Source organism: Protopterus annectens, chromosome 2.part0 (genome assembly GCF_019279795.1).
Source record: "Protopterus annectens isolate FY-2018-M chromosome 2.part0, PAN1.0, whole genome shotgun sequence".
In the NCBI taxonomy this organism is placed as follows: domain Eukaryota; kingdom Metazoa; phylum Chordata; order Ceratodontiformes; family Protopteridae; genus Protopterus; species Protopterus annectens.
Window position 1 is genome coordinate 806,141,628 of NC_056728.1, and position 25,000 is coordinate 806,166,627.

Sequence of the window (25,000 nt, forward strand, 5' to 3'; positions counted from 1 at the left end):
AGGTCACCACAGCAATAGTCACAGGAGAACTCAGAGGAGGAACCCCTTGTTGATGTCTCTGTAGGCAGATGTAGGTGTACTCAGTACACCCTGGCTTTGACTAAGAGACAATGCATGGCACATTTACTGACAACCGAGGGACCTAGGGTCTGACACCTTACACATGCACAAATTACAATCCATAGGTTCATAGGTAAGTACTAGGCTATTGGCCCTAGAGCCTATATAAGCCTAGCCAAAAAGGTATCCTGACTTTCGCTACCCAAGAAATTTATTTTCCTGTGCCCCTGTTGAGCAGAGCCACAGAGGTGATCCTCAGAGTGAATTTCCAATTTCCCATCCAATCATCAAGATTCTTCTTGAAGAGTGCTAATGAGAAGCTTTGTTTGATATAGATAGGTAGTTTGTTAAAGAGTATGGGAAGTCTCTGGGACAGAAATCTATCCCTCTGCCTTTAGTGTTTCAGTCCAGGTTAGGTGGCCGAAAGGTGTGGTATGAATTATAGCCTGGTATTTCAGGGATGCACTCTGGAGCCTTGAACCAGGTCTCTGTCACTGCACAGATGTCGATGTTCTACATTTTAAGGAGTGCCTCGAGGAGTGAATTTTGAGATTTAGACTTCTAGCATTGAGTAGCATTACCCTCAGATTCTGCTTGCTTGTACCTGTTATGGTGGTGTGTTTGTCATTTGAACCTTGCCTAAAAAGGCACTATAAGGGTGGCAAGAGCCTTAGCCAGTATCCAGAATCCCAAGGGTGACAGGTGCAGGCCATCTCTGGCAAAGCATCGTGGTCTGTCGATCATGTCATCACAGGCAGACAGATACTGGATCCCCTTAGAATTGTTGAAGTCAATCGTTTGCCCTTGTACTGTGATATCATTTTGGGTGATGGCAGTATGCTAGTCAGGGCTAGGGTCATACCTGCCTGGGCTACAAGATTGGAGAGCTCCTCCATGTCTCTTTTCATGTAGTTCAGGGAGGTACATCTCAGGTCATTCACACCAACATGGACAATGACAGAGTCATATTTGTACTTGTTGTGGAGTGACCTGTGTGTGCATTATGTGGCCGATCCTGGCACCCGACAGGCAGCTAACAGTAACTTTCTCCTTGTTTAGCCTGGTGAGTTGACATCAGTGTGCCTGACTATAGAGTCACCTATGACTAGAGTGCTTTATACATTGTTATGCCATATTGGCTGTGGTTGAATGGCACACTGAGTTTGTGGTCTATGTGTCATTTGGGTTGTGTTGGGGGATGGAGGTTGCTTGTGTTTCTGCTTTGAAGGTCTCTGTTGCTTCTGCAGATTTTTATTGAGAGCCTTTATGAATGTAGGTATGTGTTTTGTGTTTCTATGTGTGTGTGGTGGTGTAGGTTTTGAGGGACTATGTGATGAGTGTGGTGTGGCGCAAGTGTTTACCTACTCCTCTTGACTGTCTAGTCCAGTCTTGGGTGAAGAGAGCTTTGCTTGTAGTTTGGCTATATAAGTGCATCTCTCACAGGTTGTAGTGTTGGGTGGTTGGAGGAGAGGGTTGTCTGTGTACATGAGGCAATTGCTGCATTGCCCCAGGATGTCCAGATTCATCAGGTAGACAGGATAGAACATCGGGAGCTGACCCTTAGACATGCCTGGATAGGTGCTTATTTAAGTAGTAAAAACTGTTTTCCTCTAGACAAGTGAGGAAAGTTTAGTGCTATAGTAATTTGTAGCTTATTTAGTGTTTATAACAAGTTCTGAACAAGTGCTGAGCTCAAAGAAACAGATTTACGTGCTAAAACTAAAATCTGGCTAGTTCTAAGTTAAAATTTGAAGAGCAGACTTTATGGCGCAGAGAATAGTTTAACCCTTGCTAAGCAGCGATGCATAAAGTGTATTTTTTTTAATATAACAGTAGCAAATGAGCAAACTGATTTAAACAAATTAACCAATTAACCAATAAAATGCTAAAAACTGAGCCCCGTTCCAGCAGTCTTCGATCAGACAAGTTCTAACTGCACACTCCTGCCACTAGGATGCAAGGGAACCTTCTCCAAAAAAAGATGGCCTGGATTAGTGCTCAAGTTATACAAATGAAGCTAGATTCAGCAGGTTTGACTTTAGTCTATACTACAGCAAACAAGGCATACCAATTTCAGAAAGAAACAGTTCAAATAAGCAGGTACAATAAGCCTTTAACCAGAAACTCCCAGCTCAGAAGGGCAAAATCTACCCTCTCCTCTCACAAGAGTACAGACCACACCTTCATAATGTAAAATAACTGTCCCAATGCCCAAGTGGTTAAACCAGAACTAATACACTTTTAGAATAACAGACATTAAGCCTTCAATCAGCAACTCCCAACTTAGAAAGATGTAAACTACCTGTCCTGCCACAACAGTGCAGACCGCAAGCCTTCTTAATGTAAAACAACTGGTCTGAAGCCCAAGTGCTTAAACCAAAGGCTTAGAATAACAGTTACAATTATTTAATCAGGCTAATAACAAGCAGTAATAAATGCAACAGAATAAATGCAATTAAGTACTTTTAAGAACAGGCAACAAAAGCATAATAAAGTAATAAAGTAGGAAGAAACACAAATACGGTAAAAGCAGATGAATAAAGTGCATTTTTTTAATAACAATAGAAAACAAATTGATTTAAACAAATTACCCAATTAACCAGTAAAAAAGCTCAAAACTGAGCCCTGTCAAGTCCATTTTTAATAACAATAGAAAACGAGCAAACTGAATTAAACAAATTACCCAATTAACCAGTAAAAAAGCTCAAAACTGAGCCCTGTTCCAGCAGTCTTCAATCAGACAAGTTCTAACTGCACACTCCTGCCACTAGGGTGCAGGGGAACCTTCTTCAAAAAAGATGGCCTAGATTAGTGCTCAAGTTATACAAACAAAGCTAGATTCAGCAGGCCTGAATCTAGTCTATGCTACAGCAAACAAGGTGCACCAATTTCAGAAAGAAACAGTCCAAATAAGCAGGCACAATAAGCCTTTAACCAGAACTTCCCAGCTCAGAAGGGCAGAATCTAGCCTCTCCTCCCACAAGAGTGCAGACCACAAACCTTCTTAATGTAAAATAACTGGCCTGAAGCCCAAGTGCTTAAACCAGAACTAATACACTTTTAGAATAACAGACACTGAGGCTTCAATCAGCAGTTCCTAAATTAGAAGGATGTAAGCTATCTATCCTGCCACAACAGTGCAGACTAAAAACCTTATTAATGTAAAACAACTGGTCTGAAGCCCAAGTACTTAATCCAAAAGGCTTAGAATAATAGTTACAATTTAATCAGGCTACTACCAAGCAATAATAAATGCAGCAGAATAAATACAATTGAGTACTTTTAAGAAGAGGCAAAAGAAAAATAAAGTGCAATTTTTTTGTTAGTAAAGTTCAAAGAGAGAGGAAGCAGGAGCAGAAGAAAAATTCATAGTTAAGAACCTAAGTGGGTTGGCCTTCTCAAATGTTCTCCCTGTATTAGGTAGAATAAACGCTAGACTGGGAGGAGTGTCCCAGATCAAATTTACAGTAGGGGTGGGCAACTGCAAAGCCACCAACCATAACAACACCACAGGAATAGAGCGGGTGAGAGTGGAAAAAATCAGTTTCAGGACAGATGAGAAACAAAAAACAATACTACTAAAATGCGGACTGCACACAATGAGAGATTACTGTTAAAACAGTTATAAAAATCAGAGTAGCATAACCAGATAGAGTGCAGTTAATAACCGCCTTCATCAGACCCTGGGTCTGATGAAGGCGGGTTAATTTAACTTGCCGAAAGCGCTCACTGATATCTGGAATTTATTGCTACTCTGATTTTTTATCCGCAACATTAAAGTTGTGTTTTAACAGTAATCTCTCAGGGTCTGATGAAGGCGGGTTAATTTAACTTGCCGAAAGTGCTCACTGATATCTGGAATTTATTGCTACTCTGATTTTTTATCCGCAACATTAAAGTTGTGTTTTAACAGTAATCTCTCATTGTGTGCAGTCCGCATTTTAGTAGTTTTGGTCTTTTGTTCTTGTTCGTAAACAAAAATCAATGCCAGAAAATATATCAAATAATTCAGTCAGGCAAAAAAATAATTAAATCAGGCAAAACTAAAACAATGCAGAAAGGTTAAAATGCTAAGAAATATATTTATCAATCAATGATATATTTCCGGACTGCTTGAGAATCACACTTCAGCCAGGAGCTTCCAACAGTCTATGCAAGAATTTGCAAACAGAAACTATCCCATGGATTTACTATTCCTCCGTGCAAGACTAGCTTAGTCCTGCACGGAGGCAGACTTTTAGGAGCAGGATGACAGCGTGCCATGCATAGTAATGAGGCACTCTGCCTGAGCTCCTAATCTTACACTGAGCTTGTAAGAGTGCAGGGGGATGTCTGAGAGCAGAGCTCTCAGAATATACATGCCCTTGCAATGAAGAGCAGCAAAAAGGGGCAAGAAATGAGTGAGACTGCTCATAGGTGTCCGCATATCCCCACCAACAGTCCCACTCATGTACAACAGCAAAAGTATATAGAAATAAAATTAACAAACCCGTTTCTTTTTTTTTAAAAATCCAATTAAAGCTATCCGTAGGTGCATGGGTGTGCCCATCACTTAGCTACAGTTAATGCAGCTTAAATGGCTGAAGAGGATAACAAGGAAGATATATGCAAATGAAGCAGCATAGCAATAGTGTAGTGGGCAGAGCATTCATCTTACAAGCAGGCATTTCAAGTATGAGTTTCACTGCAGCACATTCCATTTTCCATGGCAAAGCACGTTATGACTAATATTTATGTTGCATAACCCACTAAATAACATATATTTATGAAGTGGAGTACTGCAGTAAATGCACATGTGTGGTGTCAGTATCATAATGAATAAAACACTAGTAAGCAGGTTTAAGCACCAATAACTAGTAGTAAGCATATTTAAGCACTAGTAAGTGGGTTTAAGCCCTTTTGTGTGGGGATAAGCAATGCGCACACAGGTTAAGCATTTACGAAGCTAACTCTCTGTAAGCATATGTAACCAGAGTTTAGCATTGCTTACTCTCGCGCAAACCCGCTTACAACTGCTCAAAAGTGCCTTAATCTCTCTGTATCCAATGGCCCTTGTTCTGCCCATAAACAAAATAAACAGCCAAACAGATCTTGAACCCAGGACCCTATACACCATAGTCACAGTAGTTAACCACCAAGCCATCACAGAAGTACAGAAGAATTAGGTATCAGCAAACAAGTTTTCACCATAGTAAAATCAACCTGAACCTGTGAAAGGAATCAGCATACAGACATATGTGTATTAACCCACTACATAACATAAATATGTAAACTGGAGTACAGCAGTAAGCCCAGAAGTCAGATGTAATTATAATAGAGTGTTGAAGTCCCCAATAAAACACAAGGACCCCATACAATGTACATAGACATGAATCATGGATACCAGGCATACATATAAGGTGTAATGAATAATAAATCAATGCAAGAAAGGAATTATAATGTAAAGTCTAATGTAAGCAACGCTAAGCATTGCACAGGCCAGCTTAGGAGGTGTAAGCAATGTGTAGGCTAGCTAACTCAGTGTGCCCAGAGGTATACACCTTTAAACAATGCCAACCTTAACAGGTTTTCCCATGGCCTAGCCTTTTCAAAACTGACCAAGCATGGAAAAGTGTGAGAAATTGGTCCTACTTAAACCCAAGAGGTGGGTATACATCTCATAACTGGTTGTAGCTTCCCCTTGCAGGCACCATGTCAGGAAGGGGAGAAGGTGTGCGGTTTTGGGTGCAGTGCTGGTGCATCCAGGAGTCCAGAGTCATGGCAGGGCTCCTTGTCAAAGACCATGATCAGAGACTGCTGCAGAGCCAGTACCAGGGCTCCCAATATAAGGGGGAGACCTGAGACCATCTCGCCCATGACCTCACCAGTGCCACTGGCATACCCTGAACTGGTGAGCAGGTCAGGCATCACTATGCCGACTTGAAGTGGCATAAGGGAGACCTCTTGGAGCAGTGGATCCAAGAGTCTAGAGTGGCAGGGGATGTTCCAATTGTGTGTAAATATCACCCCACTATGTGTGTAATAATTGCCAGCTCATGTATATCATGGATAGGTATGGCTAAATATTACTTCTATGTCCCCCACAGCTGCAATGGAGTGGGCCGTGGACCAGGAGGCCCACGCCAGTTGCCTAGTGAGGTTGCGATGTGAGGCAGGTCAGTAATACTCATGCATTTACTGTCATAGGAAATAAAACTAAAATTAGTAGTAAATCAATTGCCTGTATAAAACCTGTATTGTTCAAAGCAAGTACTGCATACACCAGAGAATATGGCAGGAACAGTCTCATATAGTTTGTATATGAATAAAAGGGTAACACTCTGACAATAAAGGTCTAACTGCTGGACTGCATGTGTATACTCTGGTATCATATGGTAATGTAGATTTGCAATCATGTAATAGTACTGTTGCATTAAGCACTGTTACCCACACCATGCACCATAAATTGTATGTACAGGAATGCCTGTATATGACTGGTGTAATTCCCAGAGACCATTTAGTACAACTGAGAGACACATAGACAGAAAACAGGGAAAATGCAGACAACAAAACCCAAATAGCACATGCAACTGAGAGGTGAACTGTTGTTTTCTTAGCACACACAGCCATGGTTCGAATCCTGTCAGTGGTAGTAGTCTGCATACAGAATCATACCCCACAACTGTACAGAATGTCCAGTAAAGTGGCCCATATCTGTTGCCTATCAACCTGTCCCCCTGGGAAATCAGTGGGATGATCGCAAATGTACAGGCACCAAACAGGAAATACAACTGATTGACACACATCTATGAGAACAAAGATGGCAGGCACACTAGCAACTCCCCAAAACCTTATGAGACTAAGAAGCCACGCATGTCCCATTTAAACCCCAACTTGTCAAGCTGTGGCCATAGTGAATACAGTAACAGAGTGAGATGTATGTGCATAATAGTAATATGGAATCTGGTACTGTGTGTGGGAACATTCAGGTAGTGAAAACAAACATTTCTCCCACAGGTCTGCCAGATACCAACACTGTGCCCAGAAATACAAGAATGATACCCTGTACTGGTACTGTTTACATTGGTATTGTATGGCATTGCGACTGATGTAGTTGCTCTGAATAATGAAGTATTACACATCACTGTCACCCACACTGTCCTACAAAATATTACTGTCTAGGAGATCTGTATAAAAGTGTTGTAATACAAGGTCAGAATACAAAATCACAGGGGATTAATAAGACAGAAATCAGATAGAAGATATACAGCAATATCTATATAGCAGACACAACTTTGATGGACAGTGTTTAAGTTGTAGCAGACACAGTCATGGTCTGAATCCTTGGAGTGGATGTAGGCTGCATACAAAATCATACCCCACAACTGTACAGATGAGGCCAGAATGTCCAGTATATGGACCCATATCTGCTGCCTGTCCCCCTGGTAAGTCTGTGGGATGATGCCAGATGTTTAGCCAGCAAACAAGGAATACAAGTGATTGTCAAACATCTATGAGAACAAACCTGTCACTGTAGCAACAACCGAAACTGTTAGGAGAGTAATATGCCAAGTATGTCCTATCTACACCTCCATGTTGTCAAGCTGTGACCAGAGTGTGTACAGTAACAGAGTGAGAGGTATATGCATAATAGTAATGTGTAATGTGGAAGTTTGTGTGGCAACAGTCCGGTAGTGCTAACAAATGTTGCTCCCACAGATACATCGGTTATGAACACTGTGCTGAGAAATAAAGACCATTATAGCCTGTATTGGTACTGTTCACTCTAGTATTGTAAAGAATTGTGAGTGTTGCAGTTTCACTGAATAATAAAGTATCACTGATCACTGTCACCCACACTGTGCTACATAATATAACTGTGTAGGAAAGCATGTATATCTGTGTGTCAGGTCACTAAATGTTGAAGAGGGCAATATTCTAGATATGTCCTGGTACACCAGCATGTTGTCAACACATGGCCAGAGTCTGTGCAGAAAGAGTTGCATAGCTATGTGCACAACATCAACCCAGAATCTGGGAGTATGTGAAGAAACAGTTAGTGTTAACAAACATTCCCTCCACAGGTATACCAGGTAAGAGGTGTATACTGCAGGAAAAAACAGTTCATGTCTAATGATGATGACAGCCATATCACTGTCAAAACTAAGGCTATAGAATAGTGTAGTAAGACTTGTAAGGTACAGATAACAGCACTGACTAGGAAAGTAATGTGGACTACAGGAATATACTATTTGTTAAATGACATATTTCTCCCCCCCATCATATTTCCAACAATAATCAACATACCCACCCCAACTGGTATGTAATGGCACCTATGTTCTGATAATGTCCAGTTGTTTGATAAATATTTTAATTGTTCCCTTGCATGTGCTATATTGAATAATTCTAACATTGGAGGCATGGTGCCATCAATGTACCTGCATGCTGTTCTTATTTCCACTGTGGTCCCATATATGCATGTGTTCTGTTTGCTATGCAACTGTTCCATATCTGGTGTCTGGGTTAATACGAATATCTATGCATGCTCTTATACCTAACCTTGGAATGTGTTGACTATTATTAACCTAGATATGATGATGAAATCTAAAGACTATGGCATGTTTGGGAAGGCCAGTCCCAGTGGACCCACATGTCCAACCTCAGTTGGCCAAGGCACCTGGCACCAGCATGTCTGGGGCCTAACCCCGGACCTCCCTGTCCATTTGTCCTGCACCACCTTTGGGTGGAACCACCTCAGGGGATGGGGCTTGCCCACCCCTGGGAGCGTGTGCAGACAGGTACCAGTCACCTGTCACCAGCGCGGGGTTGTGGTGCGTAGAGAGATCAACCAGTAGCTTGGTGATCTTCTACACCAGCTCGAGGGCCACGTGTCACAACTAGAGCATTAGTCTGGCTCTGCGACTCAGCCCCCAGCACAACCACCATTGGGGCTGCGAAGGTGCAGTGGTGACTGCCCATGGGTGGGGACCTCAGTCCCACAGTTTCTACTAGGGGGCTCATGGGCTTCCAATTTCCCAACACCCCTTCCCATCAAGGTGTTTATCCCCCACATGTGTCATATACTTCCCCTGTATGCGTCTGTTAACCTACCCAACCTACCTCCCCAAATATACATACTACCCCTCCCCAACATCCCACTCTAACCTGAAAAAAAAAGGCAATCTGTTCCCAAAAAAAATCTCGCCCCATACATAGCTGTCCATTTTGCACACATGTCCACTGGACACATGTAATCCAGTCTAATTGGCATCAGAACTTATTATTGTTGTCCTCACCCCCTCCCAGGGGTTTGAATGTCCAAATCTACCTCCAAATTTGGTATATATGCACAGCTGTTGCTGTAGAAGAAATGGGCAGCTATGGACCTTCCCTACACCCTTCCTGCACATCCCTGGCTATTTTCCCTACTGTCTTTTCCTCTTTGTGCCCCTTTTTTCACCACTTTCATATCAACCCTTTTTTCTTTTCTTTTAAAGAAATTAGAATGGGGGTAAGTGGGAGTAAGCACTTTTAAGCAGCAGTAAGTGGAGTTAAGCCTGTTTACATGGGAGTAAGCAATGCCTACACTGGTTAAGCAAATTAGAAGCTAACTGAGTATAAGAAATTGTATCCAGAGGTTAGCAGTGCTTACCTTCGCACAAACCCACTTACAACTGCTCAAAAGTGCCTTAATCACTCTGCATCCAACGGCCCTTGTACTGCCCAGCATCAAAATACACAGCCTCTGTAAGGCTTGAACCCATGACCCTGCACACCATAGACAAAGTGATTTACCACTAAGCCATATCAGATTTACATAACCTTGATGTATTCGCAAACATATCATCCAGCCCAGTTATTCAACAGTACAGGGAATGTATTCCAACATGTAGATGTATGTGTGTGTGTGTGTGTGTGTGTAGATATATTATCTAAACAGATACAACATATCTATATCTGTAGATATATATTATATATAAATATATATATATATATATATATATATATATATATATATATATATATATATATAAACATATATACATGCAAATGCCTACATCTATAGATATATATGTCTACATCTATATGTCTAAATATATACAGCAAGTTCTATATATGTAAGAAGATATATATATCTATGCATGTATATATGGACATAGTAATATATAGGTATATACAGACGTACATCTGTTGATAACAATGGGAAAATAACAAAAACATATATGTCCACATGCACCATTATTGGGGTTGAGAGGCCCCAAACAATAAATGTCTTGTACAAATAGGTATACCCCCCCACAGCCAAAAATGTCAGCACTACAATACACTACCATGTGCTGCAAATCCCATAACCAGGACCTGACATGACATGGGCACAAGATGTTAACAGTACTCCATCCCACCTGTATGATGTCAGACTGGTATTGGTAGCATATCATGCAGCACATTCTGGCTCCCATAGGTAAAATACAATGTGGAAGCTATCAACATCCCTAGGATACATATACACAGACACATATATGCAGATACAGATATATATATATATATATATATATATATATATATATATATATATATATATATATATATATATACACATAAAGATATATATGTGACTACATATATGCAGAGATATGTATAGTAAGATACATATCTAGAAGGTGCACACAATATGGAACAGTCACTATGCCTACAGTTAACACCCTAACAACTGGACACTGTATAAGCCACCCATACAAATGACAATCGTTGCCTGCAACATATACCCACAGAGAGGTCATAGGATATAACACCACATCAAGGTTTGCATAAATAGAAAACCTTTATTTGTGTACTATTACAGTTGTATATGCCATGTCATATAGCTGTTCAGATACTGACATTCATATAATAGAGTAATCCAACTGTGAAACAGTTATACTAATACAGTAGTCTGGAAAGGTATACAAATGTTGCTGTCCCAGTCGAGCCCTTCAAATAGTACAATAGTAAAGACAGACTGGGCCACAGGATACCAAAAAATTAACAGTAAGCAATGCAGGTGTATAGTTCAGCAGCCTCTATCTACACTCTGTACACAATCACTAGATAGTAAAGACCTCAGATGACACAGTGGGATGTAACGCTTACATAACAAGAAATAACTGACACCATCACAAGCACACTGACAAACAGAACAGTCTGTATGGCAGGAGGCAGTAGGCCTGCATTAACCCAATTTATGTAATTAATTTAAATATAGGTGAATTGTATGGTAATGTACATCCAGATACCTTAAGGCAGCTCACCCCTGATACCCCCACATATTGTAACAGCCTAGGTTATTTATGGTGCACGCCCCCTAGACTCAATAATACAGGGCCATATACCACTGTTACATACACTGGCCTCTGGAGTGCATAAGGGCACACATGTATTGTGTAAGTGAAGCCCACACATATATGGCCACAGCCCCACCATATGTGTGGAGGATACAACAGCAGTGGACAGATGGCAGGAATGGCAGTGCGATATACTCACAGCCCACTACAGAACAACACCTGACAGCATGTCATATGTGCAAAACTTGGTATGTAGGTGGAGGACAGAGGCTGAAACACAGGCCCATATGTGGAAAACTGTTGTCATACACTAAGCAAGTCACTGGTGTTACAGGATAGTCTGCAACATACCCTTAGTCAGGGATTTGAGGATAGAAACATAAATGGATGTAGCCATGTACTGATAGCACTCAACACACACACTGCCAGTGAAATATCTGACACAGGACCTGCGTGGTGGACAGACAAAATATGATAGGCACACCTCTGGCCATCAAGAGGATAGGCCCACAGTTGAGAGCTATGCAGACAGACTGCATTTCAAGGTAAACTAGTATGTACATCCAAACCCTGTAACACCAGTACTACACAAAGCATAGCACAACTCTACTCGCATTCTGTCTGTAGTTCTGGACCCTCCTACAAATATGTAGCTGGCCTGAGTTTGCAGGTTGCCCTGTAAGAGGTATTGCTACCTGCTGTCTGTAACACTGATGCCCACACACAGGAAGGATGTCCATCACACAATCGCGCAAACCCACTTAAAGCAGCAGAAAACTGCCATACCCACTCTGTAGCCGATAGCCTTTGTTCTGCCAAACAACAAAATGAACAGTCCTTGAACCCTGGACCCGTTACAGTGAAGTCACAACACTTAGCCACTACACCATGACCACTATGAAGACAACTGTTGTTTTACCAATATAGCTGTCAATACACATATTGAGTAGTATTGAACAATTGCCTTTACTTCCTAGATTGTGTAGTCCTTATTATTAATATGAGTGTTGCATCACATATGTTGTTTTATCATAATGTGCACATAGCAGATACATACAGTGAGATACATCTGGGAGGGTATACACAACCATGATGTTTACTCATGACAGGAATATGGTCATATACATATACTAGATCTATATATGTCTACATGTACATACACATGTATACTCATAAATATGTCTGTATACACATCTGTATAGTGCTACATATATATGGCCATGTGTACATCTCTTCGTATATATATATATATATATATATATATATATATATATATATATATATAGGTTCATAGGTTCATACTAGGCTATCTGCCCTAGGACATTTACAAGCCTAGCCAGAGTGTGTTTGGCTTTCGCCACCCATTGAATTGAGTTTACTGTGCCCTTTTTAAGGTTAGTTTACTGTGCCTCTGTCTAGTAGTGACACAGAAGTAATCCCCGGGGTAAACCTACGATCTCCCATCCACTCGTCAAGATTCCTCTGGAAGAGAGTCAGTGAGGGGCTCTGCTTAACATGTACTGGTATTCTATTCTAGAGCAAAGGGAGCCTCTGGGTTATGAATCTGTCCCTCCAGCATGTCCTATTTATTTCTGTTCTGAGGTTCAAGTTCCTCAAGCACGTAGCTCTAAGGGATTTGGATTTTCTGAGGTGGAGCATATCCATTAATTCGGGGTTGGACATAGCTTTATACGTCAGGCATAGATCGCCTCTAAGTAGGCGGTATTCAACTGAGCAGAGCTGGAGTTTCTTTAACCGAGCAGCATATGGCATCTGTTTGAGTCCCTTGATCCTCTTTGTGAGGTACTTTTGGGGTTTTTCTAGTTGCTGCAGGTGTCAGGTAAGGTACATCCCAAATGGGGCATTATATTCTATTATGGGCTTGATGAGGGATGAATAAAGGGGCATGAAGACCTCCCTTGATCTAGATGTGAATCCTTTCATGATACGGTGGGCTATATAGAAGGTCTTTCTAACCACTTTGGCAATGTGGTTGTCGAAGGAGAGATTACTATCGACTTGGGTCCCCATGTCCCTAATTACTTCCTCTGTACTTAATGGGTTACCACCTATGTGGTAATTTGTGGGAACTTTGTTTTTGCCAAGGGCATGACTATACACTTTTTGGCGTTTAGCTTTAAACCATGGCTCTGGCACCAGTTATCCGTCTCTGTGAGACCCTTTTGAAGGATGCTCATGTCAGCTGGAGAGTCAATTATGGTACCCAGTTTGCAGTCATCTGCGAACTTGGTCAGCCACAGTCCTCCCGTGTTAGCCTATACCTCAGAAACATATATACCGAACAAGAGAGGTCCCAGGACTGAGCCTTGTGGGATGCTACTTGTAACTGGTTTCGAGTCTGACATGGCTCCAGCAATTCTGACTCTGTGGGTTCTGTCTTTGAGCCAGTTTGCAATCCATCTAGTGACATAGGGGTTTATATTTAAGCTGGATAGCTTATCTATGATGCCCGAGTGGGGTATTGTGTCGAATGCTTTTGTGAGATCCAGGTAGGCTGTGTGGACTACCTTCCCTTCATCTATGGCCTTGCTGACTGTTTCAAAGAAGTTGACCAGGTTCAAGAGGCAGGATCTGCCCTTAACAAAGCCGTACTGGGTAGGATCTAGTGTCTGTAGGTCCCCAATGTCTTTGTTTATGAGTTCCATGATGATCCTCTCCATAGCTTTGCAGACTAGGCTAGTCAGGCTTATGGGGTGATAGTTTCCAGGGTCCATAGAGGCACCACCTTTGTGGAGTGGGACCATTGTTGCTATACGCCATTCTTTGGGCACATATCCTGTAGTAAGGCTGAGATTGCACAGCAGCTTTACGTGAGGGTTTAGTTCTTCTTGGAGTTCATGTAGGACGCAACCCGGGACACCGTCTGGTCCCATTGATGATGTGTTTTTTGCTTTGGAGAGGGCAGCTTTCACCTGAGCATCTGAGATGTTAGGGAGGCAGCACTCTGCTGGGATAGATATTTGCTCTTTTGGGGGAGAGGAGGGGGAGAAGTTTGCACTGAACCTGTCTGCCAGGATGTTGGCAATGTCCGTAGGTTCAGTGTATTTTTTGTCATTTTGGATCAACTCTGAGCATATCTGGGAGTTGCATCCCAGGTTCCTAACATAACTGAAGAAGGCCTTGTGGTTATCTTTAGTTTCCTGTGCAATTTTTCTCTCGAAGCTGGCCTTGGAGGATTTTATGAGGGATCGTAGTTTTTTGCTAGTACTGATCAGAGATGCCTTCCCTTTTAGGGATTTTGCTCTGTCATGTAGTAGCTTCCTCCTTCTGTTGTACAGGTTATTTATGGTTAGGGTCCGCCAGACTGGATGCCTGCCTTTGGAAGATTGGGTCTTGGTTTTGTTTAGGATAGCATGCGTTCCTGGAGGTGTCCATAGAATGCGTTTATATAGGATTCTGCAGTTTGGGCCAGGGGGCATTGAAGAATTCCACCTCAGTTTTGAGATGTGTGAAGTATATATATATATATATATATATATATATATATATATATATATATATATATATATATATATATGTCTATATAGTTATGTATGTATGCACATCCGATATGCACAGATATGCCTAGTTATGTTGGTATATATGTAGATATCTATAACTATATGTGCATACATATCTATTCTGATATACCTACTACTGTCAATATATATGTAAATATCCATACGTATATGTGCATATGTATCTCTATCTGTATATGTGTAGACATATATTGCTCTATATATGTATATATCTGGATGTTTATACGTATATATACATATTCATATATATATGTTGATATGTATATGTGTATATATCTATATAGATATCTGGATAATTATATATACATATATTTTCACCATATGTCCCAACTCTTTAGTGCAAGGAGATGTCAGGTGTGTATAGCAGGTATATTTGTAGATTATTGCTACTGCAATAGGGATTGTCTTCACAGACATGGTGTGTGCGGGAGGTCATATCTGCTTTTAAAATGTGCGCCATTGGCTACTGACAGGCATCTTAAGGACATCATAGTACAGTACCACTGCTAGCACATCATGGTCCTGTGGATTACAGCAGAGATATTGGCTAATATATTTGGACATTCTGACACACTCTGGACAGTCCAGAGGTGTACACAGAACCCTTTAGTGCAAGATGTGGACCAAGCCTTACAATGTGGATGTTAACAGCCATGTAGATGGGTATAACAAGTAACGACTGGTCTACATTTGCCCCCTTAGGTTATGCATTCACACACCCCTGTCTGTCCTGACACATAATAACCACTGGTACGGAGGTGCCTGGCCACATACTACCCACTAGATATGGACATACATCTGTGCAGCATCCCAACGCTCTGTATGACATACATGACTGTTAAGGGAGGACCAGCAGCAGTACATCTGGCAAGTATCTGGACATGACATCTAACTGGGTACATACACTAAGCTGCTAGGCATGTAACAAAGCACTGTGCAGGCTACAGGCAGACTGGCTCAACATTGGCCTCCATTTTCTATGGGGGCATGCACATCTACCTGCATATATAGCAGGCTCTACAGGCATGTCACAGCACAGAGTACGATACATCAGTGTGAAAGTGCATAACCACAGTCAATGTGAACGCAGCCACAGCCACGTATGGTAAGCTAGCGTTATATTACAGTATATGGACTATTTGTTCAACACCATCCTCATATGTGCCACTCACACACTAACCCTACATATACTGGGCCGCCACACAGTGTGGCCCAATGCCTGTCTGTGGTATGGGACATGTGTGTGCATAGCCCTACAAACATAAGCCAATAGGGTAACATGCAGTGGAGCAGCATGTAACATCAGATAGAATGGGACAAAGAACAATGACATCTACCACATTCTGTACACAGGCCAAAGTACTTATTATCAATACACACACTGTCGACTTTCACCTTGCATACACAGACCTCATTACTGTACACACAACCCCAGAATGTCCAGGTGATGTCATCAGATATAACCTCTACTGTACATAACATGTGTAGCAGTCTGATATCTCACAGGCTTATCAGTTATGATGTCTCTAATTATGGTGTACAGCACATATAAACCTCTTACTGCATGACATATGTACAAAGGTTGACACAGTTGTGGCTGGAGGCACATACACAGGGCCATTACTGACATGTTGCTGTGATAACCTCATACATTTACTGTTGTAACAAGGTTTGTTGCAACATATGTCCTATGCGGGATATGAAGTCAGTAACTCTCACGGCTGTCACCATCTTCAGACTACAATCCTCACACTACCTTCTGCAGTCCACAGATAGGTGCTCTGTTAGTAACACATGAAACAAAAGGTCTGCAGATGACCCTATAGATGGGGTTCCCTTATAAACATAGCACTGACATGGCAGTTATTAAAACATGTAGGACATCCATATCCACACACACCCTGTTAAACCAACATTACTCCAACTGTAATATAGCAGCACTTATGGTCTGTAGTCAGGTCAGGCACACCCCCCTCCTGTGTGTTGCCCTCTTTCCACAGTGTATGTTGTTAGAGGTAAATCCCCAATCCATCTGAGATGCTGTTTGCCAAACAACAGAATGAGTTCCTGCTCACAGTGAATGAAAAGGCCCAACACCAACATGATGTTCCTAGATATTGGAGTATGTTTCCATGCAATTGGCAATAGGAATGTTACCACAGCTGTTCCACATGCAATCAGCTAGAGGAGGGCTGCAATTTGTGCAGAGACCATCAGCTGATCATGAGCATTAATTAGAATATACATGCTGCTGCCTAAGCAAAGCAGGTGTAGGTCTTCACATCCACCAGAGAGGGAGTAAGAGAGGTAGACGGAGGCAAAGAAAAGTCAGGGAGGGGTGGGAGAGTAAAACATAAGCATGTTTGTGTCACACACCTACTAGCACAGGGTATCAAACCCCTGATGACTATGTAGTGCTATCACATTTCTATGCAGTTATCGGATGCGCCACATAGGTTACATGTTGATGAGCCCTCAAAACGTATATGTGATGGTGAGTGGCATCTGCAACAGGGATATGGTAGCTATATGTTAGGTGTAATACACGTGCCTGTCCCAATGAACAGGTGCCAGTATCAACACAGCCACACTCTGACAGGGACATACACACATTGACACACATGGCAGGGCCAGGAATATAACTCATCACTAGTGAGATTGCCACAACACATTACTGTACAGGTATCACATGCACCACAGGGATCATATAGAGGTTATATGGGCAAAGGGTATGTGGAGGTGTCTGACATTGGACAGCATGCTTCAGTATGCTAATAGGGCTTGTAGTGAGTGTGAATGTGATCATACGCATCATACAACAACACACACACACACACACACACACACACACACACACACACACACACACACACACACACACACACACACACACACACACACACACACACACACACACACACACACACACACACACACACACACACACACACACACACACACACAGGGTGCCAGTACTGACATGCATTGCTTCACGGGTGTGTAGTGGTCGACTTTGCCAGACAGCTATACAAGGCTAGGTGATGGCTTGGCATCACCCCACATGACAATGATCTGCATTGTGGCTCACGGGTATAGTTTTTGGATTTGCCCACACAGGTGGGTATTGTATTCACCATCTAGTCACCTGGGTGAGTATTGTGTGTGGTCAATGCTGTGCATTGCTTGCCATGTATGTGTTCCTTAGTCCATGATATAGACGGTGTCTGGGATGTGCATAGCTTCCACATGCATGTACAGTGACATGTGGAACTGTAACTGGGGTGTCTGGCCCATGTTGTGTACACAGATTATTATCAGATGTGCCAGTCCTGGTCTCATGTTGCGGGAACAGGTAATGGACAGCAGGTTTACCCTGAACCTACATTGATAGCATGATACCAGCATTCCCTGGTGTCAGTGGCATCTGTCCATACAGGGCATGTTTTCAGACATGGTATGTCCTCTGTGGGCCACATTTGATGGCACCACAGGTGTTGCAGGTGTCCAGTGGGGAACATAGGGAAGGTGCACTGTCAGCATGTACGTGCCTATTAGACAGATGGACAGGGTGCCATGCCCTCTATAGCGCACTGCAATCACACCATTTTTACTATCAGTGGGCAAAATGCAGGGTACTACCAACATAGCGGCTGTTGCCTAGGCAAGTGTGTGTGTGCATGAGACATGGGTTGAGAGTGTTTTCTGCATAATACTAGGGTTGCTTACTTTGTTTGCCTGGCCTTGATGTCACATGTAGGGGTATGGATTTGCACCCCAGCCTCTCTGCTATTTCACATCTGTTATCCCTATACAGTGGACATTGTGATATATACTAGGGCCACCATATAAGAAAGTTTTAAAACCCGCTCCACATTGAGCCAAGTTGTTACACACTCACAACCACCTCCACACAGGATGCAAGTTACAAACACAGACACACACATGTCATGTCTGGGATTAGAACTCCTACCTAACTAGTTTATTACACTACAGCACTACACAGTTATAGGTCATGCCACTGAGATTACTGGAGTACTCCTTCCCCAAAGGTGTATTTCACAATGAATGACATCAGCAGGATTGCCAAAGTAGGGCATTTGAATTATAGTGAGTGTGGCTAGGCTAAAATGCATTGCTCCCTACACAGACATTGAAACACACACAAAACATCCACAACCGACACGTGTGGGAATAGAACCCCTACCAGAGTTCTATATTACACTACAGCATGAAGCTGTTATAGGGTGCACCACGGGGATTGCTCTCTACACACACACACACACACACACACACACACACACACACACACACACACACACACACACACACACACACACACACACACACACACACACACACGCACACACACAGTTGCCATGTCTGGGATTGGAACACCTACCTAACTACTTTATCACACTACAGCAGTACACAGTTATAGGACATGCCACGGAGATTACTGGGCTACAACTTTCCCAAAGGTATATTTCACAGATGATGATCTCAGCAGGCTTGTCATAGTAGGGCTATGGGGAGAGCAGTGTGTGTGCCTGGGACATAACCCATTAATCTAGAGGTTGACACACCATATATGGGCACATGCAGGGTCATATTTCACAGGTACGTGTATACATCTGCTAGATGGCTACTTCCTTGTACAGTCATGTTGCACAGCTAGCAATTGCACCACATAGTCTGTAATGCTGACAGATACCAGTGGCAAGTATCTACAGTGAGTTACATCTGACCCTCATGTGGTTGCAGCCCTTTGCCTGTGTGCTGGCTGGGACAGGCCTGGATGGCTCCTTATCACAGTCACCCTCTTCCACACATCTATGTACGTCTACTTTTGGCTTATTATAGTGTGTTGTCCTTAGATATATGTCTGTATTCCTATCCACTGTGTGTGCAAAGCATGAGTGGTTCATACTGAGGAGTGTCTGCACTAACATCTGCGACTGCCAGATATGTCTGGTCCACTGGTGTTTACAGACATGGCCTTCATTTATTTAAGTGTGTGAGCATGCCCAGTATGACCTTTCAGTATGTTGTTGACTGACATTGCCTTCATTTCTCTAAGTGTGTGAGCATGCCCCAGTATGCCTGTCTGTATTGAATGTGTGGATCAAATCCAGATAGTTTTTACTGCAGTGCAGTCCTTTGTGTTGTACACCTACAGGTAGCATACTGTTTCTGCAGGGTACCCGTCAATCATTTGGCAATATGGGGGCAAACTGTGCAGGGGATAATGTGTACTGTAGGTGATTGTGTCTGTGCTGCTTCAGCTGCATGGTACTGCTGTTAGCAGAGATATTCAGATGTGTACCGTTATACACAGTGATGTTTTCTGCCCTCATGTACTGTCAGGTGGATATTCTTGCTCACAGTGATGTCTTGGGGGACAAGGGTGACTGCGGCTGTGTCCGATATTGTGGGCAGACACCTACAAATTCATGGTAAGTTATGCCATTCTGGAGGGGGAGCTGCAGACACTTGGTGCTTGGTTTGGGTATCCGGTTCAGCACCTTGGTACAGTACTGGCAGAGGATCTCATACTTGTATGCCCATCAGCATGACAGTATGGGCTTATCTTGCTGTGGCAATGCCTCACAGCTGTACAGATTTGCACAAGTCAGCCAGGGGCAGAGGCCATGGGTCAGGACTTTTACCCTATTGGGGTGTACAAGCAGGTGTGCGGCCACCCATGTAGGTGTTTGCAGCCAGGGATAGTGTGTGCACACAGCTTGGTGTCAGACCCTGCACATTCCATGCTGCCCATGCTTCCACCTCCCCCTCTGTTATTCTAACCTCTTCCATACATTATGCATTCTCTGATACTTTCCCTAAGAGTATCACACCCATCACAGTTGTGTGTTAGTGTTGATCCACAGTTCATGCAGTGGGACATGATGGACATGTTACCGTGGTTTGTCCACATGGCCTTGCATATGGCTTATGTGGAGTGTGTTATGTTGTTATTTGGGTGTCTGTGACATAACATGCATTGGCAGTACGTGTGAGACACAGGCCTTTGGCAGACACCTGTGGGGCATTAGGTGTTGCTGCATGCCAGATGTGGCAGGTCATTGCATTCTGTCAGCCCTACAGTCCCAGACCACCATACAGTATATTCCCCTGAGGTGACAGGGTAGGTGTGATAGGTGTTCATGCCAATACCTCCTAACAGTCTTGCTCAGGTGGTGTGGATGCAAGCAGGGTGCTACCTACAACTAGGGACACACCTGCATGGGACACCTGCACTGCATGCTACAGTGTTCTGCTATTGCCATATACAGGTGGGGTCTTACTGTACCCATTCCCCACAGCAGGGATATGACCAGAGAGGTGCCTGTGGGTGGTGTTTGCATGAGCTGGGTGCATGTGTGCTATGGACACTACTTGAATCTGACACACAGATATGCATTGGGCATTCGAATTATGCTTGCATGTGCAGGAACATCAGCTGTTTCCCAATACATCAGTCGTACCTCCTTTGTGATCTGCGAGTGTTTTGGCAGACAATACCAGTATCCCCTACTACAGGACCAAATAATGTGATGCATACCTGTATGCACTTTTCCAAGGGTGTGTCCATTTCACAGTGACATGATATATACTGTTTGTCTGGGGTACTTTCCCCTGTGTACTTGTATATCTAGACCAACAGCCATGCCATGTCAGTCTTTTAGATGGTGACACATATTACCACCATACATTTGCAATGGCTTACTGCTAGCTTGTGTTATACTGATGGGTATTGTGTATGGCACTGCAGTTGTGAGGACATGTCCCTGTCATCAATGGTAGTGGGCGATGGCCACCAAGCTTACCTCAACATGCATACATACCGACCGCTCTCACATGATATGGGACACACACCAACCTAACACACATACCTGCATATTGTGCAGATGCTACAATCTATCCTGCTACCTTGGCCACCTCTGTGCATCTGTGCTCCACTGGTGTTAGACCTACACATACATGTTACAACATTTCTACATAGGGTTGTGGGGGGCACACCTGACTGTTACGACATGTGTACATCACATCGGAGAGCACACCAGATCATTACTACATAATTAAGTAGGGTTGGGGGGAGCACACCTGACTGTTTCTGCATTCCTACACAGTATTGGGGGGCACACCTAACTATTTCTACATATCTACACAGGATTGGGGGACACACCTGACTGTTACTACATTTCTATGTAGGGTGGGGGCACACCTGACTATTTCTACATTTCTACACAGGATGGGGGGCACACCTGACTGTTATTACATTACTACATAGGATGGGGGGGCAGACCTGACACTTGTACACATTTGCTATGACTGCACTGGTATATCAAGTACACCATTTCATTCTGTATTCTAACCTATCATGCTGACTAGAGGCATACCAGTGTACTATAGATCTTAGCTTTGATTTACCTACATGTTAGTTTCTGACTTCCTACCCTTCAGAACTAACATCCCACTGCCTGACCTGCTGTAGTCTGTCTGTGTAGGCCAGGGGGGGAGGTTACCCATATGCATCATTCAGAGACCATAGCACAGCCTTTGTTTGTGTTTGTCTACACCTGTCCTGCTGGCTGTGACTGTTGTTGGGTATGTGAACCCCCCCTGACAGGCATGTGTGAGCCACTTACCTTGTGGATGTCCAAGTATTGAGGGTGGTGCTGCAGGGCTACCTATGTCTGATGCACATAGTACACTCCCTACACATGGTTGAGCACAGGTAGTGTCATGTTTGGCATCCCTTTTACTGTATGCGAGAATCAGAGAGAGGTGTTATTCCCTAGGTCCCTCCTGTGACATTGTATGTTCTATGCGTTGCCTCTTTGCCAAGGCCAGGGCATACTGGGCATGTCTCCTTCTGCCCACTGGGGCAGGCTCAGGTTGTTCCTCTTCTGTGTCACTCTGTGCCTGTGCAGGCCTTGGCAATGGTGAGGGGCTGTGTGGCCCTGCCCCATGCTGTTCCTGCTGTAGCTGTTTCCACAGAATCATATTGTGTAGCATGGCACATACGATGACAATTTGGGTACATGTAGCTGGTGAGTACTGCAAGGCTCCACCGGATGTGTCCAGACACCAGAACCGTGACTTGAGCATCCCAAACACATGCTCTACTATAATTCTGGTCTGTGCGTGTGCCTCATTATGGAGTTCTTGTCTGGGTATGTGTGCATTTCTGATGGGTGTCATCAGCCACAGCTCCAGTGCGTATTTAGCATCCCCCACTAGGTGACCATGTGGGATGTCCCCACTGGCAAATCTCTGGTACAGCTGCATCAAATGCCAGATGTGGGAATCGTGATAGCTTCCAGGGCAGCTATCACACACATTCATTATTATGCCCTGGGCATCGCATGTGACCTGGCAGTTGATGGAGGGGAAGCTCTTGCGTTGATGTAGACTCTACCCCGCTCACCAGCTGATGCTTTGATGCACATGTACATGCAGACAATAGCACCCACTACTTCAGGGTATTCTGCTATTTGGTGGAACAGTTGCATATTGCTGGCCAATGCCTCACGGGTGTTGGGGAAATATACGTGCTCACCGACATGTGCTGACATGGCATCCAGGAAATGGTGGAGTACCCTGGATGCTGATGCCTGTGAGATCCCTATCATATCCCCAGTTGGCCTTTGGAAGGTACCTGTAGCTAGTATTCTTAGGCCTACACATACCTTGGTATCCACTGGGATGGGTTCCCCTCTGTTAGTTCTGTGTGTCAGGCATGGCTGGCAAAGCTCAACAATTTGCTGTAGGAGGTCCCTTTCCACTCTATAGTGCTCCACTATCTCCAGCTCATGTAGCCCCTGGTAGGTTACCCTGGGTATGTACACTCTTCTCCGACTCCTCACTGTGGGTTGGTCAACAGCATTCACATCCTCACCACCCTCAACCTCTTCTACATGTTGTTGTATGATAGCTATTGCAGCCCCTATCATTTTGTTGTTTTGTTTGTTTGTTAAAAGATCCCCGCTTGTATACACCGGTGGTGTAGGGTGTGGGAAAAAACAGAGGGGAAGGTGTTTGCATAGTTTATAGTTGTGTTCTGGGGTGGGCTGGTCTGCTGCCTGTGTAATTGGCTGATTCTGATACATTTCACCTGCCAGCTATGCTAGTTCTCCTTGATTACCTTCCTACTGTTGTTTTCCCTTCCCATTGCCTTCCTGTTTAAGCCCAGGGGTGATGCCCAAACAAAGTGCTCAAATGTGCACAGAGCTAAAATTTCCTGGTTTAACTTTTTTTTTTTATATACCTTTAAAACCCGGTACACGGCACGCACACCCACTTAGGCAATGTAAAGAGTGGTAGGCCACCTCAGACACACACCCTTGCTTAGCTGTGCTTAGCTTGGAGCAAACCTGAGCCACAAGGCTCCGATCCGCTTACAGTATGCCTGACACATTCCACATGATGTTGGCTAACTCCTAGGCTTGCACCAAGCTATTCCTATTCTTACACTGTTGGGACCTGACTAACATGCTGGGGAAAACTGGGATTCACTATCATTCCCCTCATTTGCATAGGATTGCCTGCTAATGCATAGTTACATGACTCTCACTGAGCCACCCCCCCCCCCTTAGCAACTACTACTCACTGGCCATGTTGTCTTCTGCCTGCCATTGACTTTCATGGCAGAATAGTGACTTTAGTTAGAATGCTTATTTTAGGTTTATTTTCTAATTTTCCCCTGATCCCGTTTGTGTGCCGCTGCCCTACGCTTAAACAGCCGAGATCGGCTAAAAAAAATTATTTATTTTTTTAAATTTTTTAAGTTGTTTGCAATGCCAATGGCCTTATACTTGGCCATTGGCATGCTTCCTGACTGATATGCAGCCTTTATTTGGAGCTGTCATAGCTACGTTTTGGTGTTTGCAGAAATGTACTTGGTTACTAACTGAGTACATTTCTGCAGATTACACTAGCCCTGCATGGCCGGTTTCAAGCTTCCTGGATCACAAATTCACCTCGTTTGCATGGATTTCTCCTGCAAATGGGGTGATTTACATCTGGGGCTTAGTCCATGCAGGACTAGTGCAGGACCACTCGTGCATGCCCCTGCAGGAAATTCCTGGATCGCACAGC